Genomic DNA, 12117 nt, shown 5'->3' with positions numbered 1-12117 from the left:
GTTTTCTACTTACTGCAAAGGCTCCAGGGACAGGAATATGAGTCTGGTACATCTGATCTACCCATCGCAGCAGCACTGTCATGAGAATGCATTTCATATTTGGCTTTTTTTCCTTTATTTGTAGTTACATAACGGCAGGTGTGTACATATAGTCATCCTCAGTTAATACAGAGATCCATCTGTCTCTTATTAAAGGTTCGTTATTGAACACAAATACAGAACATAATGTGATTGTCAGTATTTGATTTGAGATGGAAAAAAACTGGAATTAACCCATAAAGACCCAAACAGCCAAAAGCATCTAGTGATCTAAACTATTTAATAACTTCTGATCCACTAATCCTATCAATACATGTAAATAATTGGTGTAAAATACAGTTTGTCATCTTTTCATGGTCATCAGACACTTGTTTTGTGTTCAGTTACTGATATATTTTACTGAAAAAGTAACTTTTTCTGCAGTTTTCTCTGTTTTTGATATAATAACCTTCAACTTTAATCTGAGCTTTTATGAACATCTACATCACAGGTGTCAAACATGCAGCCCGTGGGCCAAAACCGGCCCTCCAAAGGTTCCAATCTGGCCCGCGGCATGATTTTATGGAGTGCAAAAATTACACTGAAGATATTAACAATCAAGGGTGTTGAACTGGTTTTAGCCCAATGTGATCTAAAGTAAAATAATAGTCTAATAACCGTTAAAATAAAATGTGAACAACCTGAAAATTAACAATTTTAACAATATTCCGTCTGTTGACACATAATATTGTAGACATTCTTATTTTAGTTACTCATTCCAAATTTCAAAACTTCAACAATATCATGTTTGTGTAACATTGTGTGTAATGCACATGTACAAGTGATAAGTTGAGACATAATATTGTTAAAATCTAGCTTATTTTTCTTAAGAAATTACATTTTTTTTCTGGTTATTTACATCATTTTGGTGAAAAGATAGTTTGTAAATGTAAATATTTTCATAAATTAATGTTTTTTATTGCACTAAAATGAAGAGAAAAACTGGGTGTTGTCGTTATTTATAAGTTTTTGTGCTATTATTTTAATGGTTTGGCCCGCTTGAGATCAAATTGGGTTGAATGTGGCCCCTGAACTAAAATGAGTTTGACACTCCTGATCTACATGATCAGTAAATGAAATATAGGAAAATACCTGATTTATACTGATAAAATACAAAATACAGTGGATAATATTATAAATAAATGATGATAAATAAGGTTAAATATAGAGAAAATTTTATTTGAGAACTGACATAAAAGTAGCGCTGGGTCTTTATGGGTTAAAGGTTCGTTACTGAACACAAATACAGAACATAATGTGATTGTCAGTATTTGATTTGAGATGGAGAGAAACTGGAATTAACCAATAAAGACCCAAACAGCCAAAAGCATCTATTGATCTAAAATATTTAATAACTTCTGATCCACTAATCCTATCAATACATGTAAATAATTGGTGTAAAATACAGTTTGTCATCTTTTAATGGTCATCAGACATTTGTTTTGTGTTCAGTTACTGATATATTTTACTGAAAAAGTCACTTTTTCTGCAGTTTTCTCTTTTTTTGATATAATAACCTTCAAGTTTAATCTGAACTTTTATGAACATCAATATGATCAGTGAATGAAATATAGGAAAATACCTGATTTATACTGATAAAATACAAAATACAGTGGATAATATTATGAATAAATGATGATAAATAAGGTTAAATATAGAGAAAATTTTATTTGAGAACTGACATAAAAGTAGCGCTGGGTCTTTATGGGTTAAAGGTTCGTTATTGAACACAAATACAGAACATAATGTGATTGTCAGTATTTGATTTGAGATGGAGAGAAACTGGAATTAACCCATAAAGACCCAAACAGCCAAAAGCATCTATTGATCTAAAATATTTAATAACTTCTGATCCACTAATCCTATCAATGCATGTAAATAATTGGTGTAAAATACAGTTTGTCATCTTTTAATGGTCATCAGACACTTGGTTTGTGTTCAGTTATTGATATATTTTACTGAAAAAGTCACTTTTTCTGCTGTTTTCTCTTTTTTTGATATAATAACCTTCAAGTTTAATCTGAACTTTTATGAACATCTATATGATCAGTGAATGAAATACAGGAAAATACCTGATTTATACTGATAAAATACAAAATACAGTGGATAATATTATAAATAAATGATGATAAATCACTTAATAAAGGTTAAATATAGAGAAAATTTTATTTGAACACTGACATAAAAGTAGCGCTGGGTCTTTATGGGTTAAAGGTTCGTTACTGAACACAAATACAGAAATAATGTGTTTTTCGATGTTTGATTTGAGATGGAGATGAACCTGAATTAACCCATAAAGACCCAAACAGCCAAAAGCATCTAGTGATCTAAACTATTTAATAACTTCTAATAAACTAATCCTATCAATCCATGTAAATAATTGGTGTAAAATGCAGTTTGTCATCTTTTTATGGTCATCAAATATGACCTATTTGAACGTTCAGAGGCTCCGTAGTTACCGTGGAAACACCATCATCTTCTACATTGATTCACCAATTTGATCAATGACATTGGATGAAGACACTAGGTTTGTGTTCAGTTATTGATATATTTTACTGAAAAAGTCACTTTTTCTGCAATTTTTTCAGTTTTTGTTATAATAACCTTCAACTTTAATCTGAGTTATGAACATCTACATGATCACTAAATTAATAAGATTATAAATAAATGATGATAAATCACTTAATGAAGGTTAAATATAGAGAAAATTTTATTTGAGAAATGACATAAAAGTAGCACTGGGTCTTTATGGGTAAAAGGTTCGTTATTGAACACAAATACAGAACATAATGTGTTTTTTGGTGTTTGATTTGAGATGGAGAAAAACCATAATTAACCCATAAAGACCCAAACAGCCAGCGGTGACCAAAAGCATCTATTGATCTAAAATGTTTAATAACGTCTGATCCACTAATCCTATCAATACATGTAAATAATTGGTGTAAAACAAAGTTTGTCATCTTTTAATGGTCGTCAGACACTTGGTTTGTGTTACACGACTGATATACAGATATTTTACTGAAAAAGTCCCTTTTTCTGCAGTTTTCTCTGTTTTTGATATAATAACCTTCAACTTTAATCTGAGCTTTTATGAACATCTACATGATCAGTGAATTAAATATAGGAAAATGCATGATAAATACTGATAAAATACAATACAAATGGTGATAAATCACTTAAGAAAGGTTAAATATAGACAAAATTTTATTTGGGAACTGACATAAAAGTAGCCCTGGGTCTTTATGGGTTAAAGGTTCGTTATTGAACACAAATACAGAACATAATGTGATTGTCAGTATTTGATTTGAGATGGAGAAAAACCTGAATTAAACTAATTGAAAAAAAAACTAAGTTGTTGAAAGGAAATAAACATTTTCTCAAATTTCTGAAACCACCTTCAGACTGTGATTCTAAATATATCATAAATATGCCAGTCCTCCTATTTAGTTTGAACCTTTGCAGATTTTGCAGAGAAAACCCCACATATCAGTTTGTCCCCATTCAAATTATTTTGTCATCTTGAATATATATTTAGTAATTCTGCATGAATTGTTTGTCAGAAAGTATTTATTCATGGTCCAAATTATTGCAAAGGCAGACAGTAATTTGCACTTTTCAGTAGCTGTGTTTCCATTTAATTATTGAGTGAATTTGAAGTTAACTTTTGAAATGTCACCAAAAAAGCTAATGCAAATTAGATGGATTTCTATCAACTGTTTCAACCGTGTAGCGTTGTCAGATGGCGGCCTCAAAGAACTTCATTACTCCTAAGGATTTCTTTTTGTAAAACTTGGCAGATAATGTCAGATTGTGGGATTTAATTGCTATTGTGTTATTCATGGTGTCTTTCCTCATCAGTCCGCCTGTTGTATGTGCTGCTATTACCAGTCATGTATTCACACTGTTATTCAGAAAAGCCTGCAAAAACCCCCAAGTCTTAATTGATGATTTTCATTGTCCAGTACAACTGCGAGATAATTATCTTATCAAATTTACATTGTGTAAGATGTTGGACGAATTTAAATATTTCATCATATTTGTTTAAACACATTCTCAAGTATCGCAGTACAAAAGGTGGCTAACAATGACAAAATTCAATGCAATATACTCTTAAAATCTTAAAATGTGATATTTTTTGTCTTGCATTTTGGCTAAAATTTGCTTACAGGTCTTATTTCTGTCTTTGTGCATAAGAAATCAATATAAGTGAATCCCTAAAGGAACTTTGTGTTGGTAAATGCAAGTTATGCAAATTTACAGGATTTCAGTTCTGTTGTAACATGTTGATGGTCATATGAACTATGTTTTCAGGTCAAAAATGTCCAATTTCATCACAATTAATGCTATATTTTCATGTCACAAATGGTCAAATTATATTTTAACTGAATTTACCTGAAAAACAAATATTCTATTCTTTTAGATTCCCCAATTTTTCTTATAAAATCATATACTACATATCACATGTTTTATTTTTACAGGTTCAATATGGAGTATGGTGCTGATCCATCCTGCTTATGTTATGCCAATACATACATGAAGAATGTCACACGTGACTTTTTAAATCAACAGTTTTCTAATAATAAGCATTTTTATAAAGAAATAACAATTCTATATTGTTATTTACTCTTTAGTATGATGATAAACTATACAATAAATAATTCTGATCCTAGTTTTTGCACAGGGATCATTTGTGGAAACGGTGACATGGCTGCCGAGCATCAGTATGATGGGATCTGTAACAACCATGTCACATCCGTCCACTGCCACATTTTGTGTTTTTGTTAAACTGTTAGTGCTTTAGATCCACAATACTAACATTTATGAATAAGAGGAGAATTAGCAATAGTAAGTATATAAGTTTATTCCTAATAAAGTACTGGTACTGACCAGAGCATCATGGGTAATGTCACGTCTGTCCACCAGCAAAAGTTTTCACACACACTTGCTATTCAAAATCCAATATTTCTGAAAATATAGCTTCCACTATTAAATAATATCAGTAGTCTGTGCACAAATGGATTAGCATTATTTCAACACAGTTCTATGCATTTCTTACAATTTTTTTTTTTTTGTGACAAAAATGGCCACTCATTTGACCCCCTAAGTAAATTTTAGCCGGTATGTGAATATGTTGATAGAAGCATTGTTAATGTGTTTTGTAGATCTTCATGGCACTTGACAGAGTAAGAGAGAGATCGGGTTCAAAGGGAATGTATGGGGTAAGAGAGAGACGTTGAGTGAAGGAAATATAAAGGAGTGTCGGCATCTCACCAGGGTTGGCAGAGAGGTCCCAGTAAGGACCCACTGCCCGAGGCTAGCACCAGGAGCCTGCTACTCCAAACGTCACACTCTACATGCTGCTCGGCTCTGAGATGGCTTCACAATTTTCTTGACAGGACATGACATTTCACTTGGGCTGGCAGCGGAGAAAACTGTGTGACAGCCGCCTGCTGACACATACCTGAGGGATACCCCTGGTCCAACTGAGGGACTGTGCTTGTTGTCCCGCAAAACTGGGAAAAGTTTGCAAATGTGATCTGATATAAAAGAGCAGAAAGCAGCTGGAGGAAAACTGTCTTAACTTAAAGAGAGGTGTATGTGTAAACAACCGCAGCCGCCACAACAGCAGCAGCAGCACAGGCAAGCTGAGGAAAGGTGGAACAAAGTCAAAGTTAGCCCTTTGTGTTTGCTCGGATGTAAAATTCTTCAACATCCTTGTCCCTCTGCCTCCTTTGGCAGCGTCGGTCTCCCTGCGCATCAGGCTTCAAAGCAGCTCAGCAAGAGGTGTGTTTGTGCATCGCTGCCATTCACTGAGTTTCTTTCAGCGAGAAAGCCTTGACAGACCTGCTGTTGCCTCAGTGCATTCTGGGATAGATTATTATTGCCTTAAGTCGTCCTCCCCCGTAGACAGACTTAGTGTGGGCACCACGTTCTCTGTCTGGTAAACAGCTTCCGTGGAAAGACAGATGTCATGCCAAAACAAAAAAATAGAAAAAACACACTCACAAAGTGGTGTGAATTTCAAAAACAGACACCACATAGCAAAGAAAACAGAAAGTAAGGCTGAGCCAACAATTACAAGCTGCACAGCTACTGAATAGACATCAAAATGTGGAGTAATTTCCTTAAAAACCTCAGGCAGCTCCATAAATGAAGCATTTATCATTTCTTTGTGCCTTTATATTAGATCACTTAATGTCTGCTTATGTCTCTCAAGAGAATCATTGAAGGTTTTGATGTTATCAGGACACACATTTCTATTATTTAAAGGGGTGAAATTTTGCTTTTTCTAAAAAATGGAATTATGCATTTTCAAACATTTCCCTGTGATCTACACAAACCAGGGGTGTCAAACTCATTTTAGTTCAGGGGCCACATTCACCCCAGTATGATCTCAAGTGGGCTGGACCAGTAAAATAATGCCAGTGAAAAAAGTAAAACTACATTATTGCTAATGTTTATATCTACATCGTCTCTTTAAAAATCAGAACAACGTGAACAACTTGAAATGTCTTAAGAAAAACAAGTGCAGTTTTAACAATATTCTGCCTCAGTTTATCATTTAAACATGTACATTACAGCTTACATTACAATTACAACTACACAGAACATTTAGTAACAGATATAACATATATAGTATCGATGAAATTGCATTTACTTCTCTGAAGACATTTCACATTGTTCATATTTCTTCAGGTTATTTGCATTTTTTTGTAAAAGGATAGTTTGTTAATGTAAACATTTTCATGTAATTTAACTTTTTTTTTACACTAAAACAAAGATAAAATCTGCAGTTGTCATTATTTATAGGTTATTATGACAGTATTTTTCTGGTCTGACCCAGTTGAGATCTAATTGGTTTATATGTGTATGTATGGAACCTGAAATAACAGGATTTTTACACTATTGATGGGTATCTTCAGTGTAATTTTTGCATTTCTCAAATTCATCCTACGGGCCAGATTGGACCCTTTGGTGGGCCGGATTTGGCCCCCGGGCCAAGTGCTTGGGTCTGAATTCTTTAATTCAACTCCACAGGTCCATCTTCAACCTTATTTCTGAGTAATAACACCAGAAAGGTTGTTTTGAGCACTGTCCCTTTAAATGCACATGAGCCACTTCATGCCCCACCCCCTCCAGGTTGTTGGCTGTGCTGCTCTGTCCCGTTCAACCAACAACTGAACATTTTAGATAATCAGCTCAAAGTTTGGACACATTTTCAATATGGACTACAACCGCTGCTGCTGACGAACAATTATGGCGTACTCGGAGAAATGTTCGTTGGAAGTCTTGACCTTATATGTGCAAATGTCATGACGTAGCTAGTTATAGATGTAACAAATTAAGCAGGAATTTAAACGAGTTGTAGAAATCCACTCGATTTTTGCCAAAATAAATATAGTGGGTATGCACATACGTCACTTCCCCCCTGGGTCACGCCCCTCTTAGTCAGACAGAGTGGCAAAAACCAACCTGCTCAACATGACGGAGTATAGCAGTAAACACAGCCAGACCGGGAAAATGTTAAATATGAAATTAAATTAAGGACAGTTGGACTGGACATGGATCCGTACGAGCTACCAAACAACAAGTGGTCCACGAACACTGACGTGGACAGAAATCGCGTATCCTGACATCCAAGGTGTAAGGGATCATCGCTATTTTTAGCTGAAACAAATATACATGGTTTCATCATTACTGACAACCAGGGTCCAAAACTAGGGCCCAGAACCAGCTGATCCAAAGTGCATTTACAGTAGACCGTGTACTGACCCCAGTGAATATATGCATGATCTACTGGTACTGAGGAGATTTACTGAGTCTAGTTCAGATCAAGTACTTTATACAACACAGATACCACTGCTGTGGACCAGCAGGGTACGACTTTATTCTTGTAAATTATGAAATTTTTCCCACCTGTTTTTAAATTACGACCTTATTCTTGTAATATTATGCCGTTATTGTCGGAATATGATGACTTTAATCTCATAAACGAATGACATTTTTGTTAAATTATGAGGTTTTTTTATAACTACGACTTTATTCCCATGACATTGTGATTCTTTTTGTATTTGACTTTATTATCATAAAATTACAGGTTTTATATTGATATTTTATGACTTTATACTCGTAGTGACAAGTGTTTTTATTTTCTCATGTGGCCCTAATGTGGCCGTCGTAGCTTTATGCTCCGGTACCCCTGTATTTGAAAAACTAGGTTAGCCTCAGTTTAAGTTTGTTTACTAATCATGCAGGAGCACAAGGTTCAGAATCCCAAAATGAAGACAAAAACCATAAACGATCTGATCATGAAACCAAGACAATACATCATTTAAGGTATGATTTGACCTAAAAATACAGCATAAATTAATGTTAGCTGACACCAAATGGGATCCACAAATCAGGGTTTGGTTTCCTGGGTTTGTGGATCCATCTCTGTTTCTTTTCTTTGTCTTTCGGTGTCTGTAAAACGATAGCTCCGACTGCTTTTCAAACTTGTTCATACAATCAATCGCACAACAACTCTTCCCCATTTTTTATTAAATATTGTTCTTAAGTTTAGACAGTATTGAAGCCAGCGCTGTCACTCATCTCCCTCTTTCTGCCACTCAGTGGGCGGAACCGCAATGACTTCTGCTAGCAGTGACATCACATGCATACCCTTTATAAAGATAACTTTGCAGCCCCTGGAGGGTTCAAATTCAAACTTTTTGAACCATTATAGTCCCCAAACACACAAATAAATGTACCAAAGACTAATAAAAGTGAGTTTAGCAAAATATGACCCCTTTAAAGGAGCAATGTGTAATATCAACAATCATAACTATCAAATTTGGATCATCAAATAGCTAACTTAGGCAGCATGTAGATTCTGCGACTACAGAGCTGGCCTATCAATAGAAATACTCTTTCATTCCTTTATCCTGTAAAAGTTGCACGGAAAAGCAAGTGTGACTCATTTATGTCACTTCTTTTCTTTGCCTTCTGGGTAACAACAAGAGACAATAACCACAGTTCAAAACTGAACCCGATGCCAGTGTATCTAATGCCGCGTTTCCACTACATGGAACCGACTCGACTTGGCTCGGCTCGACTCGACTTGGGTACCAGGTCCTATTCCTGGAGACCATTTCCATTACAGGATACTACCAACTTTAGAGTACCTGGACGTCATAGCGATGCGGCGCGTTACTTCAGTGTCATCTGCTCAGAGAGTTGCTGATAAAGTTGCTCGTTGCGTGTTGTCTCGTCAAGCTCATGCTGAATTTTATGTCTGAACCTCCTCGGCAAACTATGGTGTAGTTTTGCGGACTGTCATCATGTGGATTAACCTACCGCTATATTTACTATAAACTTCTGCATCTGTTTTTTGTAAAACACCGGGTCACAGAGACAACTCTCTGACCAATCAGTGGTCTGTAGTGTTTACACGTCATGTTTTAGTATCTGGTCTCCAGTCCTGGAACCTTGGCGGAGATGATACCAAAAAACTAGTACCAGGTACCAGATTCCAGGTCTGTTTTCGTAATGGAAACGAAAAAAGGCCGAGTCGAGCCAAGCCGATACCACTTAGGGGAAACATAGCATTAGTTTGATACCGCCAACAGCTACATACTGACTCCACATGACTTCCATTTAACTTCTGTCTACAAATTCTGAGTCATAAATCTTTCCAGGTGTCATTTTGGTCTCATTCACTTTAATTGAGCCCTCTAAAGGTGGTCATTTAGTAAATTATTCTTCCATAATAAGATTCCCAGGTTGTAAGAAGATATTGATGTCTGTGGTGTCAGCCTTTGATTGACAGGTGTAATTGATAACTTTCTTTCCTGCCAAGTTGGACGTTAATTGAATTTTTTTCCTGACATACAAGAGGTTATACTAAGAAGACAGCCAAAGGATTATATAGTATTTTTATTGATGTTTACCATTTTACTTTGTCAGTAATTGGACCATCACCTCTTCACAGAAAAGAAAACATGGAATTCCTAAAAGCACTGTTTTTGGCAGTACAGTACCATAGATATTGATGTAAGAACTGAAGTGATTTTGGTTATTATCAAGAAAACATAGAAAATGGATAGATATCAGCTCTGAAATTAAACTACTATGAGCTATTTTTGTTGTTATCATTATATTTGTCCAAACAAACGTACCTTTAGTTGTACCAGGCATTAAAATGAACAAGAAATTGAGGAAAACAAGGGCGGTCTAATACTTTTTTCCACGACTGTAGGTAAGTAATATGAACATGCAAGTAATACTACTACTACTACTACTTCTACTACTACTACTACTACTACTACTACTACTACTACTACTACTACTACTACTACTAATAATAATAATAATAATAATAAGAAGAAGAAGCAAAAAGCAATAAGATAAATAATTGACAACTACAACAAACAAAAACATTTCACACTGGAAACAACTTTATTTCATACCTTAGAACTGCTCTGTCCCACTGATGGAGCATCAGATTACATTTAATATTGTACCTCAACTTATTCTGATTTGTAGTTATATTTTCATTCACCCACTGACCACCCAGTGTTAGCTTTAGTAGTAGTTATTTTGTGTGCATGTGTGGAGACACCAGCAGTAAGTTTAGTCCACACACTTTGGGTGATCAGCTATTGCAGGTGTCTATGCGCATAAATGTTTATTTACACAGTGGTCAGACTAACACCTGACATGTGTTGGCCTGCAGTTCCTCATGCCCATGGGGGAGCTGAAGAAGGCATGGAACCATATTGTCGTGTTGACAGGAGGTGGTTTTCTCACTGCGAGGGTCTGTTGGCTCAGATGGGTTTTCATATGGGAGCTGAAGTCGTTGGCTCTGCAGTGTTGAATTCCAGCCGTTCCGCTGACAGGGCGCCGTGCTGAGCCCAGACTTACATTTAACCCCTGCTGCTGCCTTGGCTCACCTGGTCTGAGCCTCAGGTTGTTACCACTGATTAGTATTTGTGATGTGTGGAGACAGGGAATAGGATGAATAAGTAAAAGTTTAGAAATTAATATAATGGCCATAATTGTGTTTTGATTAATATAATCATGTGAAAATGTGAAGTGCAAATGTTTTCCTTATTTTAAAATGAGTTATTTACATCTACAGATTGCGACCTTACTTGTGATGTACTTCTTTTAATCATGTTATGACATGTGGCCTCCACTGTTTAGATGCATTATCCTCACTTACTATGTTTGAGTGTCAAAAAAATGTCCTCTTCTCTAAAAAGGCCAAAAGTGACCAAAACACCTGGGCTTTAGTGCTGTTGTATCCACTGTAATAGATGGTGGAGTGAGCAAATATTCAGCTGGTTGCAGTCTGCAACTTCACCTCTAGTTGTCACTAAACTTTACATAAAAAAACACTGAATCAAAATGCAGGTACTGCAGTTTTCACAGTAAATTAAGTATTACGCTATATATATATATATATATATATATATATATATATATATATATATAATTTATTTGTTTATTTTTTTTTTCTCAGTGAAAATTAAATGCAACACTTACCACTAATTGTGATATCTGTTAAAATACTTGCAATATTATTTTTTTATTTTTGAATTTTTTGTGTCCCTTTTTACACACAACATGCACACAATTATATGTAGGTGTGAGACTTTAAGAATTCATTTCAAAGAAAATGCAGTTTTTACAGTTTTCAGGGCAGTTTGGTTAGGCTTTCACACCAAAACTTCTTGGTGAGGCTTAGGCAACAAAGCTACTTGCTTAAGTTTAAGAAGAGATCATGGTTAAAATGGACCCTAGCTGAATTTTTGAATTTGAAGAGCAGCATGAAGCCACTGAAGACCCAGGAGGGAGCTTTAGGATTTTCACTGAGAAGACAACTTATGTCTTCTACAAAGAGGTCAGCATGCAGGTTGTTATTGTGACAACATGAGATGTGCTAGTTTCCAAATGGAGTTAGCTAATATGAGCAAATTAGATTAGATTAGATTAGATTAGATAGAACTTTATTGATCCTTTGGTCAGAACCCTCAAGAAATGGAGGTTCCAATAGCA

The 12117-nt window shown here is 35.3% G+C and overlaps 1 protein-coding gene across 1 annotated transcript in view; it reads left to right on the top strand.

Annotated features, from left to right (window-relative positions):
• LOC115437782 (guanine nucleotide exchange factor VAV3-like) overlaps positions 1–12117 on the top strand; it is a 210277-nt gene that overhangs the window by 171571 nt on the left and 26589 nt on the right.

The sequence above is a fragment of the Sphaeramia orbicularis genome, chromosome 17, assembly GCF_902148855.1.
Source record: "Sphaeramia orbicularis chromosome 17, fSphaOr1.1, whole genome shotgun sequence".
NCBI lineage: Eukaryota > Metazoa > Chordata > Actinopteri > Kurtiformes > Apogonidae > Sphaeramia > Sphaeramia orbicularis.
The sequence above is the reverse complement of the archived record's forward strand: the minus strand, read 5'-3'. Positions and strand labels throughout refer to the sequence as shown.